The sequence below is a fragment of the Amblyomma americanum genome, chromosome 1, assembly GCF_052857255.1.
Source record: "Amblyomma americanum isolate KBUSLIRL-KWMA chromosome 1, ASM5285725v1, whole genome shotgun sequence".
In the NCBI taxonomy this organism is placed as follows: domain Eukaryota; kingdom Metazoa; phylum Arthropoda; class Arachnida; order Ixodida; family Ixodidae; genus Amblyomma; species Amblyomma americanum.
Window position 1 is genome coordinate 20601268 of NC_135497.1, and position 17124 is coordinate 20618391.

The following is a 17124-nucleotide window of genomic DNA, read 5'->3' on the forward strand; positions in this document are numbered from 1 at the left end:
CGAGAAGACGACTTCGGCATAAATGTAGTGCGCAAAAGCCATAGTAGCGAGATTACAACAGCACACGACGCCAATAAAAGGTTTTTGTTTTCCGAAATGCCATGAAAAAACCTCTTAAAATGTTGAAGCGACAACATTTATTTTGCAAACATATTTCTTTCTAAAAATTCTTCTGATAAGCACGAATTTTTGGTTTTTGTGGTGCGCAATAGTTAAGTAAGCCATCGCTTATTTTTGGAAAACTTAACATTCACATGCTTTTCTGCTCGTTTGTTGAATTTATAGACGGGATATTATATGTTAGGACATACATGATTATCAAACAACGTTTGTTCTTTTCATTATTTTTGGCCAAAAGTTGTGGTTACAGTGAACTAGTTATACATGGTTTGCATGTGACGTCACGTCCGGCGGCGCGCGCTGCGGCGGACATGTTGGTGCAGTCTGTGCGGAGTCGGTGGAGTGCGGGTCGCACGCGTTTCCTCGCTAGTGGTAACACGTGCAATTTTGTTGCCTTTTGTGTGGCATGCCGCCGCTTCTCAGTAAGCAGCCTTTAGACGCTACCTACCGCTTAGATCTTACGGGGTCGGAGCGCGTTCGGTATGCGGAAAAAGTGCGTCTCTGCGATAATATCGACCCGTTCATGCTGCGGCCGGGAACGGACACAAGCGATGTCGACATATTTCCAGAGGTTTGTTACGGTGACATCGTCAATTACCTTGTTTTTCCTGCAAGCTTTCTGACCCTTGAAGAAATGAAGGCGTTTAAGTCCACCGAAGCGCATAAGTATTTCACTAGCGGCTGGGTGAAGGGACTGTCGGCAAAACAGATGCAAGGGGACAAGGTGCTTCTACTTGGAGAGGTAAGCCGCAGGACATTGATCTTTGTAAGGATTAGAGTAAAGAAATAACGGTTATTAAATCCACAAGTGACTGAGTGTGAGCAATCACTCAGTAAAGTTTTAAAAAGAACTGTTTACAAACTGTCAGGCTAGTGATTCATTTCTTCATTTGTACTGAACCTGGACGACTTCAGATTAAATCACGAGTTATTCTATTTTTATGGGCATATGAGACGAACCGTTGCTGGTTTATCTTAGTTTGGAAACCCAACAAGTTATTGCGCAAAAAAGAAACGGTCATGCGTGGAGAGATTGTTATCGCTCGCTACAGATTTGTCGACCAACAATTTAGGTCTCGCCTGTCGCGTCGCGCAGTTTTTATGGCCCGCATTAACTGATGAAGCTCATCGCTGTTGCCGTTTTCGACGGTCCGGTAGCGCGACAAGATCGACAGTGACGTGCGCCTTCGCAGAGATGTGCCCTATGTTAATTTGGATTCGTAGCCTCCATTGTTCCCGACTCCTCAGCCTGACACTCCGCTTGAGCCGCGCGTTTCTGGGTCCGACGTCTTGCCGCGCGAGCGTGGCGACCGGGATCACCATGTTTTGCGCTGTAGCCGAGCAAAAGCGTAGGGGCCCAGTCCGGGTCCGTCTCCTCCCACAGTCTTGATGGTCTGCCTATAAAATGCAAGAAAAATTTGTTTAAAATGAGATTTTCCGCTATGGTTGTACGTCATGCACCTAAATAAACAATGTGCATATGCAACGGACTTACCTTTTACGAAGTGGGCGCCGCAAACACGTATGCCCGTCCTTTCGGTGTTGAGATCGGCACGTTTTATACGAGCCAGCCACACCACCCGTCGCTTCGCGCATAAAGCTTTCGTACGGTCACCTTGATGCTCGATGACCTTTGGAAGACGAAAAAAGTTTGTGCTTGTTGATTTCGCCCAACAAGTGCGGTTGGAGCATCCAACAACAGCGCAGATAACCATCGCAACGCCGTCGAAGTACACCGTACGCGCGAATTGCATCAAGTGCACCACGGCCGCTGCGACTGCACCAACATGGCGGAACAGTATCCCAGGGTTCCCAGCTACGACGTCAGTGCAAGCCATGTATAGTGAACTAGTCGGTATAGCTCTCCGCCCTATTAAGGTGGCTAGATTGGGAAGGTGTGAAGAGCGCGGCGCCTTCCGTCGGCCGAGCGTGACCCCTATGCGCACCGATGCCGCTATGGGGAATGTGGCGCTGCTCCTAGCGGCGCGGTAAGCTCAGCCGCGTCGCCCTTGCGCACCCCGCAGCAGTTAGTCAGTTCGTTTTGCCGCCTTTATTGGAGAGTCTGTAGCAGCGTTTTCTCGCGCGAGGGCTTCGGGTGTTTTGTCGTGAGTTGTTTGTGACTGCAGCCTGACCAATTTAAGTTCAGCTCACAACGCCTCGTTCTGTTTTTTTTTAGCTGAATAATTTCTGCTTTCAGGTCGTTAAACTCCTTAGATATCGCGTTTCCGGGGAGGGATGGAGGCAACCCAGCATAGCCCACCTTTACGATGTGTCTTGAGTCTTCTTGCTTCTCAGAAGACGGTCCGCGTTCTCACAGTCAGTTTATGAGCGCGTCATTGCAGAGCTGAGGGCTGACAGAGAGGAGCAGGATAGAAAGTTCCTACAAGTTATTCAAATGGTCAAAACGAGCTCGCAAACGAGTCCGCCAACACTAGGAAATACATAAACTCTGCCATTGCCACAGTCCGAGACGAATTCAAATCGAAACTCAACGAGTGCAACTTCAGAAATAGGAAATCCAAATATGCCGACAGGCACCCCCTTCCAGAAGAGGACGAATAAGGACCATGGCACATAGGGGACAGGAAACAATTATTTGGCAATGGAATTGTCGGGGATTTAAAAAGAAAAAGCAAGCCTTCAATTTTTTATCTATACGTCGGAGACGCCACCTGCTGTAATAGTACTTCAAGAAGCAAATACGGTCATCAGCATGAAGGGGTTCAAAACTTTCCAAGACGAGCATAGCCTAGGAATACTTGTTCACAAGGAGTTTACCGCAACGCTGCAAGAACCGCTAGCCGAAAATATCGAACATGCTTACATTGAAATTCTTCCCAAACACAGGGGAAAACGCAGTTTGCACATACTGAACGTGTACAGTCGCCCCAGGGACTCATGTCGTCAGATAGCCACGCTATTTAATAATTTTATCAAGAGGGCAGGTAAGGACCCCCTCGCCATAGCCGGTGATTTCAATGCGCCCCATCAAGCATGGGGATATCACTTTAACAGCCCGAAAGGTAGGAGGATCCTTGAGATAGCTAACAGAGAAGGACTCACAATCTTAACGGATCCTCTGCAACCCACCAGAGCGGGTAATAGCGTCAGCAGAGACAACTGTCCAGATCTCACGCTTGTGAAAAACTGCCTGCAGGCCACCTGATCTAACACTGGCGAGTGCCTGGGCAGTGATCACTTCGTCGTCTCCTGCACTGTTCAGGGAGTTAAATGTCGGAAACCATTTGGCAAGGCTAAGATTGTGAACTGGGACAAGTGGAGAGAGGAACTCGAACGTCTCCCGGACGAAGATATCACAGATATTGAGGCATGGACAGCGCTGCAGATGAAAAACGTCGCCAGGCACTCTACGACAGCGAACACCACGGAGGAAACTCCGGCAGTTGACCCGCACCTGTTACATCTAAGGAATTGCCAGGAGATCTCTGACAAGGAGGTGGAAAAGGCAAAAGTTAAATCGCAAGCTTAAGACTAAGATTGCAGAACTCACCAAAGAAGCGGATGACTACGCACATAACCTCGCTGACCAAAACTGGCTCAAGCTGTGTGATGAGCTCAACGGTAGAATGGACACGGCTAAAGCATGGGGACTCCTCAGATCCCTTATCGAGCTATCGAGCCGAACTCAAACCGGAAAGAGCAAACAGACACGCTCTGTAACGCCTTGCACAGCTATAAAGGGGACAACGAAGCCCTCATTGCAGAACTTGCACGGAAATTCCTCGATCTGGGATCCTCGTACCCTCTCCCTGCGTACACCGGTGCACCCAATGAAGAGATGGACCAAGACGTAACGGTGGAGGAACTGAGGGCGGAGCTTGACGTCATGCGTAAGAACACCGCTCCTGGACCGGACCAGATAAACACCAAGATGCTCTTTAATATGGATGGCATGAAGAAAATTAGAGAAATACTTCAACACGCAGTGCTGGTACAAGGGCCAGATCCCCGACTCCTGGAAATTGGCTTTAGTGCGATTTATTCCCAAGCCCAATAAGCCATGCGATATTGATCATTTACGACCGATCTCCCTGACGTCGTGTCTGGGTAAACTGTTCGAGAGGGTCGTGAACGCCCGACTGAAACGACTCTTGAGGAAGACTGATATCCTCCCTGACACGCTGTACGGGTTTAGAGAAAAGCTGTCTACACAGGATGTTCGCCTCCATATCTGAGAGGATATTCTGGACAACCCCGGCAGATGTCAGGTCAAGGCCATCCTTGCGCTCGATTTAAAAGGGGCATTTGACAATGTCAACCACCAGGGAATACTGGATGAGCTTAACAGCATCAACTGTGGTGACCGCACATATAATTACGTGAGGGACTTTCTCTCCAATAGAAAAGCGTCAATAAGTATTGGTGATCGGACCTCCTCTCCGTTCAATCTAGGTTCCAAGGGCACCCCGCAGAGAGCGGTCTTGTCTCCGCTTCTCTTCAACCTGGCCATGCGTGGGCTACCAGAGAAGCTAGACCGCATCCAAGGCATTGAGCACGCTATATACGCCGACGACATTACGATCTGGTGTTGGAGCGGTAATGAAGGGGAAATTCAAGGCCGGCTTCAGGAAGCAGCGAATGTCGTGTGCCAGCATGCGGCGAGGCATGGGTTAACGTGCTCTCCCGAGAAATCAGAGTTACTCCTGATCGACCGTGGCAAGAGGCAGAATACGGGGCTTTTGCCGTCCACTCCCTCTGTCGCCATTACGGTCCAGGGTATGAGCATTCCGATCAAGAAAGAGATCAAGATCCTGGGAGCCATCATACCCAGCGGCAACACTAACACCACTACAATCAGACAGCTCCAAGCCTATTCCGAACAAGTCTCTAGAATGCTACGCTGGGTAATCAAGAAAAGAAATGGGCTAAGAGAGAAGGAGGCCCTAAGATTAGTTCAGGCTTTCATTCTCTCTAAACTAACATACGCCACCCCGTACTTACGGCTTAGCAAAAAGGAGAAAGACCAACTAGATGTTATTATTCGAAAGGCAGTTAAGACGGCGCTGGGACTCCCTTTATGCACATCCACTAAGCGCTTACTACAGCTGGGGATCCATAACACCATCGACGAACTAATAGAAGCCCACCGTGTAAATCAACTTGTCAGGCTCTCAAAATCTAAGCCTGGCAGGAAAATATTACAGAAGCTGAGAATCAGTCCACCCCGGGAAGTCGCTGACAAGATCGACATGCCCATGCAGATGAGATCACACATTACGACTCACCCCATACCAAAACGCATGAATGAGGAATATAACAGAGGACGGAGACTAGCCAGAGCTAGACACCTCTGTAAGTGCTGGGATGGAAACAAGGACACGATCTACGTCGATGCGGCTGGACCCGTTAACGGAGTCGCGGCAATTGCAGCAGTTTCACCCCGGGGGGGGGGGGGGGGGGGTATCATTCCAAGCAGCCTTATCCAAGCGGTGGATACCACATCGGCTGAAGAAGCAGCTATCGCACTAGCGATATCAAAGAACAGCGAGGCAACGGTTATGTCCGACTCACAAGCAGCGGTACGCAATTACCTCAGAGGCCGCGTTGGCGCTCCGTGTTGGGAAATTTTGGAAAGGTCTAATCCTTCCAACATCCAGATCTTCTGGACGCCAGGGCACCTCTCAACGACGGGCAATGAGGCGGCCAACACAGCTGATCGAGCTCTCCTCCTCCGAGCATCTGGCACGCAGCCTCTCTCTGACATAGTTGACAACCCCTCACCCTTACTAAGCTACGCAGAAATTACGGAGTACTATAACATCACAAGAAGGAAATATCCTCTTTCCTCACAAAACCCTAAGTAAATATGAAGAGCACATAATCATACGACTACAATACTCTGCCCAATCCTTACCTAATGAGTAAATGGTACCCAGAAACCTACCATTCGTCCTGCCCCTTCTGTGGAGCAGTTGGCACCCTCTTTCACGCGGTTTGGGAATGTCAAGAAAACCCACAGCAATCCCGATCCGACTCATGAGCGCTGGGAGGTAACCCTTCGTAGCCAAAGCCCACTCGACCAGAAATCGCTGGTTGAGAGGGGCCGGATTATGATGATGACCAATGAGTTCTCGTACTGAACCCACCCAGTTTTTGTGCTCTGAATAAATGCTTTTCCTCCTCCTCCTCCTCTCGTGCGAGAGCGAAATGCCTTCAACAACAAAAAAGAAGACGGAGCATTGGTGCTTTGCGCCTGGGTGTGGCACGGGAAACAGTAAAACATAAAAAAAACTCTGTTCCTTGCCCCTGCCTGCCAGGGAATGTTTGCTAAGTGGTCTCGAACGACCCCAAGTGCCGACAAGGCCGTCAGTATCATTTTACAGTCGTCACCATCGTTGAAAAAGAACTTGCACAAGCGTTCAGCCGAACGCGCTTGCTTGTCGAAGCTGCGGAAGAGGTATTCTACAGTCAATTAGTGATACGTGACAAAAATCAGTCGTTTCGAGCACTCTGTTGCGCTGACAGCATCAGTTGTACGTTTTTTATTGCCTCCCAAGGATTATTTTTTTTCCTTAAGGGTATAAATCAGGATAGTGAGAAGAAACGAAAAACACTGAAGCTTTGTGTGTTGTAGATCAAATTCTGAAAAATTTTCTCCCTCACTTCTAATTAAACAGATTTGTGCGTTGGGGCGCCCGGTTTGTGCTTTGGGGCGCCTTCATCCTACCCGCCGCGGTGGCTACTATAGTGGTTAGGGCGCTCGGCTACAGATCCGGAGTACCCGCGGGTTCGAACCCGACCGCGGCGGCCGCGTTTCGATGGAGGCGAAACGCTGACGCCCATGTGCTGTGCGATGTCAATGCACATTAGATATCCCCAGGTAGTCGAAATTATTCCGGAGCCCTCCACAACGGAACCTCTTTCTTCCTTTCTTCTCTTAGTCCCTCCTTTATAATTTCTTCCCTGACGGCGCGGTTCAGGTGTCCACCGATATATTTGAGACAGATACATATTTCCCTAAAACGAGTTCTAATACTAGTAATTGTTTTTTTTTGGAAAGGAAATGGCGCAGTATCTGTCTCGTATATCGTTGCACACCTGAACTGCGCCGTAAGGGAAGGGATAAAGGAGGGACTGAAAGAAGAAAGGAAGAAAGTGGCGCCGTAGTGGAGGGTTCCGGAATAATTTCGACCACCTGGGAATGTTTAACGTGCACTGACATCCCACAGCCGCCGCGGTCGGGTTCAAACCCGGGAACTCCGGATCAGCAGTCGAGCACACTAACCACTGAGCCACCGTGGCGGGATTTCATTTTCTCCTTCAGCCAATGCGACTGCAGTTTTGAGGTCCTACGGCACGCATTAAAACCTGCTATTCTCGTCGTACGTATGTGTAGTGGCTGCGTATCGGAGGCGGCGCAACGCAGAGAGTCAGTGCACGTTGAAATCCAGGTCGTTTAAATTATTCCCAAACCCTCCACTGCGGCACTAACAGCGTCGCCCACATCCTAGGCAGCATCTCGAAATGTGCACGCACAACACGTTCTTCAGTCCAGCTATGCAATGCAAACTGGGCTTGTGAAGCAGCATATTTCGCAGGAATAATGATGCGAGTTCATGAAACACCATTTTATGATAAAGATCCATTCTTTGACACTCGCACAAAACGCGCGATAAGCGAAACTGGCTCATTTTCGCTTCAGGGGTTAAACTTAGTCTACGCGATGCGCTCATTTCGGCTGCGCGCCTTACCGCGCCTCTGCCGTCAGCGCCGCCACACGGCATCGGCGCGCTGCGGTGCCATGTTTCCCCGGCCGGTTTTCACACCTTTCCAATCTAGCCACCTTAGCCCTATGATGCTTAGAGCGCCCATGGTGCCTGAGGTGGTCTCGAGAAAGCCCAATGCAAACTCAATGAAAGCTCAATGAGGCGGGGCGCCACCTTTACCTCTAATTAATAGTAGATTTAGTTGACCGGTGCGGCGTCCCGCTCCGATCAGGCAGCCCAGCGGGAACACAACTGCTTGGTAGCTTGGTTGGTTGGAGGACTGAAGTTACGGATGCGGTATTCGGCTGCCCTCTAGGGGAGCACTGCACAGCACCCGGGAGGGGGGAATGGGGATAAGGGTGGAGAGGGAGGGTTGGGAGTTGGCTAGGAGCACTGGGGGCAAGAGTGAAGGCCTGATATAGCCTAAAGCACCGTGGACAGGCCCGTGATGTGAAGGAAATTTACAAGGCTTTGCAGGGCCCGAAGTCGCAGTTTGCCAGGATACAGCAGAAATTTGGGTTTCTGTGTCAGTAGGAACGATACTCTGCCGGTTGCGTATGCATGAAAGAGCGCAGTTCTCTCTGTGTCATAAGTGGGGCAGGCCACAATTAGGAGGTGAAAAATCGTTTCTGTGTCACCGCAGGATGAGGAGCTAGGGGACGGGACAAGACCTCTGGGGTACCTTCTGGATGCCCTCCAGCAGCAGCCGATCCTTAGTCTCAAAAGAAGTGAACGTTCACGTCTGGTGAGACCATGTTTCGGGAGGGGATTAAATGGGTTACCATCCATGGGAAATTATAATGTGTGGATGATATCTGGTTAGGGCTCTTCTAATGATGTGGCGGGAATAGTCATAGGGAGCAACGTAGCGTGACATGGGAGGGTCTTCATTATGGGCTGCTTTTGCCAAGGTGTCCCCTTCTTCATTCCCCGGGATGCCAGTGAAGGTAGAGTTGGAGACCCCGGTTCTCTCAGGACAGAAGTCTGTGTTCAAAGACTGCGTCTGTAAATGGGGTGGTCTTGGGTGTATGCAGGCTTAAAAGTGCAGCCTTCGAGTCACAAAGAATAGCGACCGGAACATGCGCAGCCCGCTTGGCCCTGAGCAGGCTACCGGAGCGCACCTCCCGTTCCGCTCGCTGATGACCCTAGCGGAGCGAGCCTAGCGAGACGGCCCCCGGCAGCGGAGCAGGATGGCTGCCCCCAACGAGGCATGCACGCAGAGTTCGTCGTCGACTTTTTCCGCCAGCGGTGCGAATTCGGCTATGGCATCGTCTTGTAGGTGTAGCAAATGTAGAAGATGTACATACACGACATGCTTCCTGAAGAGCCACCAGCGACTGGTTTCAACAACGAACCATATGGTAAAACAGCGCGGAAAAACACGAGGACGGAACAAACACGACGACACGAGCGCTGTTTTTTTTTCTCACTTATACATTCCCTGACAAAGCGCAGCAAACACTCATGAGGAATCGAATAGTACAAATCCTCGACGTCTACGCTGAACACATGACAGTCACCAGGATTTTTGTTCTGAAGGTACTCTAAGACGACGTCTGAGTTCCGCGTTCGGAAAGGGTCTTCAAAAGCAAGGGAAGCAAGCGCCTTCTGTAATAGCTGGAAACAACAAACTGCCAAGTTCCATTCTCCGAAATTATGGACCGAAACAGAAGGCCTATTTTGTGGGTTTTAACCGTAAAAATATTTCAAGCGTACTGCATTCCGAGTTCTTTACGGACTCGCGCAAACGGTCGAGATTAGCCTTTTTAAGAATGGCAACGGCACGTACGTACGTCTCTTAACGTTTGCGGCATTCTCTTGCACTTGTCGAAAATTCTTGGAGATGGCAGCAAACGCTTTGCCCGAGAACACACTCTCATTCATCACAACAAAGGTCCCCTCCTTGTCTGCTATCAGCGGTCTCAGGTCCTTCGCGGCCAGGTGGTTAAACCAATGCGCCAAACCCTTTTGGAGCCTTCCGCTTGCCAAGGGAACCTTAACTGAACAGCTGAGAAGCACTCGGAAACGCACTGCTGGCGCTGCACTTCGGTTACCTGCCTAGCGATTGTCCTTGACAGGGCCAACTCTTCAACTGCATGGTAATAGCCGTAGCTCAAACCAGGATTTTGGTCCCAGCTCGTGTTTTGCGATGGCGTTCCTCCACAACAGCGTCATCCAGAACAACTACCCTACCTCGAGCCCAGGCAGACATGCAATCCTTGCTCGCAGACAATTAGCGGCGGACCTTGTTCCACAAGAAATCAGTGTGCTGGTCAGCTGTCTTGCACCAATCAGCAAACAGTCGGCGATGACTTCGTTGACGTACATTGCCACAACAAACAATCAACCTTTCTTTGAAAAAACGCGCTTGTCTCCACCACTTCGAGGTAAAGATACAGCAGCGCTCGTGTCGTCGTGTTCCGTTTTCGTGTTTTTCCGCACTGTTTTACCATGGATAGTAGTAACCAACTTGCCCAGCTTTCTTCAAAAACGAATTTCCTGTTCAACTGCATGGGACCAGTTGCCAACTGGTTTAAGGAACAAGTTTCCAGTTTAACTGGACCAGCAGCCAACTGGTTTAAGGGACAAATTTCCAGTTCAACTGCGACCAGTTGAAGTATAGAATTGTTCCTTAAACCACTTAAAGTGGAACAAAATGGTCCCAGTTGAAAATTCTCACCTGGGCTAGTGGCCAGGCGGCCTACTGGCGAGCATTCGCCTGCTGACTCCAGCCTTCCGGTAGCCAGGCGGCCCACCGACGAGCACCCGCCTACTGATTCCGGCCTCCCGGCAGCCAGGCGGCCTATCGACGCGTTCCTGTCTGCTGGTACCGGCCTGCTGATACTTCCCCGGTGACCGGGCTGCACCTGCGCCGCCGTGTGCGCCGACGCCGACAAGTACTGTCCACCGAAACCCATAGTTGGACGCTGGTATTCACCTTGACATAGGTTGTAAGTTGCCCTGTAGTGTTTGCGTGTGTGGTAATGTGCAAGCGGGCGATCGTATACCTTCGTCCTCGTTGCTCAAGAAAAACAACGTCGTGATGCTGGATGTGGCCTGTACTATTGCCCAGGGCTCCTGAGCAGACCTGAGTCCATTAATTACGTCACAGATGGGTAGTGCGAGGTGATGTGACCTCGTGACGTCATCACACCCTGTCTACGGTGGCAGGTGTCAACCCAGCCACCGTGGCAGGGGGCAAATAATGCACAGCCGAGATAGGTCACGTGACCTTGTAAACTCATTGCAACCTGCCCATCGGATTGTAAACAACGTACTGCCTAGAAAGCAATATACATATTCTAAATCAAAAATAAGAAAAAATGACATGCAAATGTTAGCACTGTCACAGCATAGCAGATACCTGCTTGTGCAGCCAACAGTCCGAATGTTGTACTAGAGTAGTGGTTCAGTTTTGGTCTGGTTGCATCCCTGGCTGCTTCCCCTAATTATGTGAATGTTGCAGTTCAAGGACTTCAAAATTTTAAAGAAAGCGACGCAAACACACAGAAGCTGCAACGAATGTGAAATCTACTGCTATCATCAGATTACACTCTTCATGAGATGTGAAGGCAGGTGCCGATCTGCCACCTCGGTCACGTGACCTACGTGATGTCACAAAACGTAACTGGCATTAAGCAACCTGCCCATCGGACTGTGGGAAAACTACCCACCATGGCAAGCTGGCAGTTAAATCAATGACTTCATGAGAGGTTGCTCGGGAAGAGCAATGAGTCTCACGAGCCCCACTAGTGGTTGTGCTTGAAACGCCACCTGCCGCACAGTGGGCGCATCACTTTTCCACTGCACCAGGAGTGGAACGAGCTTTCCCCGCTATCTTTGAATGTAAAAAAAAGAACGCAGAGTCTGCGAAGTGATATGCAAAGAGGACCCCAGGCAGCTGAAAGGACCCATTAAAGCCATCACGAGACACAGTTAAAGCGGGGCTTAAGTGTCCCCTTGGAGTTGTTTTTTTTTTGTTCTTGTTCTCACACATTTCGCAGTTATTTCTGCCGCCTTCTTCGTTTTGCCCCTTCGCTTAACGAAAATAAAACCTAATGCACAAGTATTTTTCCTTTCCCTGTGAACCTCTCCTTCGGAGATGATATATTGTCACCGATAAACGGTCAAAGCACTCAAAACCAGGTTTAATTAGGTGTGCTACGCGTCCAGGGCCTTCGGGTACATCGGGGGTCGGCCGTCTAGAGGAGCGAACTGTACCCTGGGGAAGAACTTCATACTTCACCTCGCTGACTTGGCGGAGTACCTCGTAGGGGCCAAAATATCGGCGTAGAAGCTTTTCGGAGCGCCCACGCATGCGTATTGGGCTCCAAACCCAGACTTGTTCGCCGGGCTGGCAACTAACAGCTCGGTGGCGGAGGTTATAGCGGCGAGCGTCGAGGGCTTGCTTGTGCCGGATGCGCTGTCGGGTGAGTTGGCGGGCGGCCTCGGCGTGACGAACGAATTGGGCAGCACCCATAACAGATGAGGTACTACTAGTCGGGAGCAACATGGCGTCCAGCATGGTTGTGGCTTCGCGACCATGCACCAAACGAAATGGAGTGAAGCGTGTCGTTTCTTGTAGAGCAGTGTTATAGGCAAATGTGACGTAAGGGAGTATGGCGTCCCAGTTGAGGGGGTCTGCGTCAACATACATGGAAATCATGTCGGCGATCGTCTTGCTGACCCGTTCGGTGAGGCCGTTCGTTTGAGGGTGGTAAGCGGTTGTCTTGCGGTTACTGGTGTCGCTCAGGCGCATAACCTCCTGCGTAAGGGCCGAGGTGAAGGCCGTTCCTCTGTCAGTTAAAACGATGGCGGGTGCACCGTGACGAAGCACAACGTTTTGAACGAAAAAGTTCGCAATTTCGTCAGCGGTACCAGGAGGGAGAGCTTTAGTTTCACAGTACCGGCTGAGGTAGTCGGTGGCGACCACAATGTAGCGGTTACCCAGCGAGGACTCCGGAAATGGGCCCAGTAAGTCCATGCTGACTTGGTGGAAGGGGAATTGTGGCGGATTAATAGGCTGCAGTAGTCCGGCTGGCTTAGTCGGCGGCGTCTTGTGACGTTGGCATTCACGGCAAGTTCTGACGTAACGCTGGACAATTGAAGCAACCCTGGGCCAGTAATACTTTTGGCGTATCCGCGCCAAAGTGCTAGAAAAACCCATGTAACCAGAATATGGGTCATCATGGCACGCCTGCAGAACTTTGTCGCGCAAAGCCGCAGATACGACGAGCAGATAGGCAGCTTCCTTCGGGTTGTAGTTTTTCTTATACAGAATGTCATCGCGCAAACAGAATGACGACGGTCCACGTGAGAAGATTCGCGGGGGTGACGCAGCGCTTCCTTCAAGATACTCAATGAGAGGCCGTAGTTCACTGTCGTCCCTTTGGTGTTGAGTGAGGACGGACATGGAGATGGCGCCGAGAAAAATAGAATCGTCGTCGGGATCAGCTCGGTTGTCCTCGATAGGCGCACGAGACAGACAGTCGGCATCACTGTGCTTCCTACCGGACTTATAAACAATGGTGACATCGAACTCTTGAAGGCGAAGGCTCCAGCGTGCAAGCCGTCCGAGGGATCTTTGAGGTTCGCCAGCCAACACAGCGAGTGGTGGTCACTGACGACCCTGAAAGGGCGGCCATATAAGTACGGGCGAAATTTGGTCACTGCCCACACAACGGCCAGGCATTCTTTTTCGGTGGTGGAATATTTTGCCTCAGATCGTGACAAGGTGCGGCTCGCGTATGCGATTATGCGTTCGAGACCATCCTGCCACTGCACAAGGACCGCGCACCGAGGCCGATGTTGCTGGCGTCTGTGTGCAGTTCAGTGGCGGCTGACTCGTCGAAGTGTCCAAGGATGAGCGTACTTTGGAGACGAGTTCGGAGGTCTTCAAAAGCCTTCTGTTGTTCCAGGCCCCAGAAGAACGGTTCGGAATCTTTCGTGAGGCGGGTGAGGGGCTCAGCGATCTGGGAGAAGTTCTGCACAAAACGCCTATAATAGGCGCAGGGGCGCAGAAAGCGGCGCACGCTTCGCTTATCGGTGGGCACAGGAAAAGCAGCCACGGTGGCTGTCTTGTCGGGGTCGGGGCTAACCCCTTTAGCACTCACGATGTGGCCCAAAAACTTCAACTCTTAAAGCGAAGTGGCACTTGTCGGGCTTCAGGGAAAGTCCGGCCGACCGAATTGCTTCGAACACAGCGCGCAGGCGTCTCAGGTGCTCTTCAAACGTATCAGAGAGGATGACAACGTCATCCAAGTACACGAGACAGGACTGCCATTTCAGATCGGCAAGAACGGTATCCATCATCCGCTGAAAGGGTGCAGGAGTCGAGCACAGGCCGAAAGGGAGCACCCGGAATTCGTACAGACCGTCCGGTGTAATAAAGGCGGTCTTTTCCCGGTCGCGTTCGTCCACCTCGATTTGCCAATAGCCGCTGCGTAAATCTAGCGATTAGAAGTACTTGGCGTGGCGCAGCCGATCCAGGGAGTCATCAATGCGCGGCAGAGGATAAACATCTTTTTTGTGACTTTGTTTAAACGTCGGTAATCAACGCAGAACCGTAGGGTTCCATCTTTCTTTGCTACTAGAACAGGCGATGCCCACGGGCTCGTCGACGCCTGTATCACGTCGTCCTGGAGCATTTCTTGAACTTGGCGGCGAATGGCATCACGCTCCTTTGAAGAGATCCGGTAAGGCGGCTGACATAACGGCCGCTGGTTGGCGTCGACTATAATTCGGTGCGTAGTGAGCGGTGTCTGCCTAACCTTAGAGGTCGAGGCGAAGCAGTCACAGAAAGACTGGATAACGCTTTCGAGGCAGCGTTTCTGATTAGACGGGAGGTTCGGGTTCACGTCAGTTTTTATGGGAGTGGTCGGTGCCTCCACTGATGCCGAGGCTTCGGACAAAGCGTGCTGTCCCGCGAATTCGCCGAGTTCTTCGAAATACGCAATAACTGTTCTGCCAGGCAAACACTGAGGTTCACAGCCAAAATTGGTTACCAAGAGTTCGGTTCGGCCATTGTTCAGCTCGACAATTCCGCGAGCAACACAGACTTGCCGACCAAGGAGCAGCGACGTGTTGGTTTCAGCGATGCCACGAGTACCAGTGATGTCGCAATCTACGGTAACAAACATGCTAGCTCTTGACGGGATTAATACGTGGTCGTCAAAGACGCGTAACTTAGTCCCGCGTGGCTCGGGATCGCCGTCAACAGGGGTTTGAGTGGAAAATGACACGACCAGCTCCTGAAGGTTGATGACAGCACCGAACTCCCGAAGGAAATCCAAACCAAGTATCAGGTATTTGAAGCACTCCGGTAGCACAGCAAAGCAACCAGGGAAAATAGCACCGCGGATCTGGATTCGTGACATGCAGACGCCAATTGGCGTAACCACATGGCAGCCGGAGGTGCGGATCTGGGGTCCAGACCAAGGGGTCAGCACCTTTCTGAGGGCCGTAGCTAGCCGACTGCTCATTACAGAAAAGTCAGCGCCGGTGCATCGCATCGGTGCGGTCGCATCGCGATTATCAGCGATTACTGGGATTTCGGCAGACAGCAGTCGGTCGCGGCACGTCGTTGTCGTTGAGGTCGTCGGGTGAGGTCGTCGTCGGTCGGATCGTAGCCGCAAATCGTCGGGCGGAGGCTCTTGACTTGATCCAATAGCGGCGGCCCCACCCCCGGGGGACGCCGTCTTCAATTTTCTCGATGTGGGGACGCGCCTCTGAACTGGCTAGAAAAAGACAGGCGGCTTGGCGAGGAAAACCGCCTTGGAGATGGCGAACGGGACTGCCGTCGCCGCGAGGTCGTTGGCTGCACGTTATCGGACAGATACTGCTCGATGTCCCGCGGCCGTTCTCCGTAGCGTGGTCGAGGTGCGTCAGGTGAAAACCCCCTTAAGCCCATTCTGCGGTAGGGGCAGTGGCGGAGGATGTGGCCGGGCTCCCCACAGTGGTAGCAGAGCGGCCTATTGTTTGGCGTACGCCAAACGTGCGCTTTGCTCATGGTGGACAGGGGCTCCTGCGGTACGACGAGTACAGCTGCAGTTGGGTACCGCAGTGAAGGCACAGGAGTGACGAGAATATGCTTGACTCACTGGCCCAGGACGACTTTGTAGTGCTTGACTGTATGTTATCACATAGGGCGCTGGCTGCGGAGCTGGTGGCGACTGAACAGCTCAGCGGACTTCATCTCGGACCACGTCCGGTATGGCAGCGACGCTGGCCTGTGGAGCTTCGAAGCGAAGTTTCTCGAGTTCTTCGCGCACCAGGCTCCTCACAAGCTCTCGAAGCTCCTCAGTGGGTAACGACGTGGGCGTGCAGTAGTGAGCGGCTGCTACTCTAGCCTGACGGCCGTAGTGCGCGCCCCGTTCATGCAGAGAACGATCCATGCTTGTTGCCTCCTTGGCAAAGTCGGCCACCGTTCTTGGCGGGTCACGTACCAGTCCGGCAAACAATTGCTCTTTGACGCCGCGCATTAGGTGGCGTACCTTCTTGTCCTCGGGCATAGCAGGGTCGGCGCGATTGAAGAGTCGCGTCATGTCCTCGATGAGCATGGCGACGCTCTCGTCCGGCTGCTGCGACCTCGATTGCAAGGCGATTTCAGCCTTCTCCTTTCGTTCGCTGGTGTTGAACGTGGCTAAGCGCTCTCGGCGAAAGATCTCCCAGTTAGTGAAGGAAGCTTTGTGGTTCTCATACCACGTCTTGACAGGGTCCTGTAGTGCGAAGTACACGTTCCGCAATTTGCGCTCGCCGTCCCATTCATTGAAGCCCGCCACACGGTCAAAGCTGGCCAACCAGTCTTCGACGTCCTCAAACCTCTCACTGTGGAATGATGGGGGCGACCGAGGCGTGTGAAGGACGAACGGCGGGGCATTCCCGGAATGCTGACTTGTCTGGCTAGCCGTAGCGGACGTCATGGCCCTTGCTGGTCTTGCGAGTTGGCCGAACTCTGGTTGTAGGCCTCGCAGGCGGCGGCTCGCCTTGTGGACTGGTGTTGTAGCCACGCGTTGAGAACTGACGTCGAGTGTCCTCGAGGTCACCGTACATGGATCTTACCCGGCACCTCTACCAAATGTCACCGATAAACGGTCAAAGCACTCAAAACCAGGTTTAATTAGACGTGCTACGCGTCCAGGACAGCAGGGAGCTCGAGCAAGGAAGACGAAAGCCTCTAGCCCCTCGAGAGCGCAAGGCATGGCAAGTCCCATCTAAAACAGTTCGGCTGCGGCATGGCGCCACTGGATTGATAGGGACTGTGGCAATATGCATTACG

General features: G+C 51.8%; 1 long non-coding RNA gene across 1 annotated transcript in view; it reads right to left on the reverse strand.

Annotated features, from left to right (window-relative positions):
- Positions 1-384: 384 nt before the first annotated feature.
- Positions 385-17124, reverse strand: part of LOC144131161 (uncharacterized) — a 279476-nt gene continuing 262736 nt past the window's right edge. The window contains exons 2-3 of the long non-coding RNA XR_013314583.1: positions 1616-1751; positions 385-1518 (exon numbers count right to left, since the gene is read on the reverse strand). This is a non-coding gene — a long non-coding RNA (uncharacterized LOC144131161). The remainder of the gene's footprint in view (positions 1519-1615; positions 1752-17124) is intronic.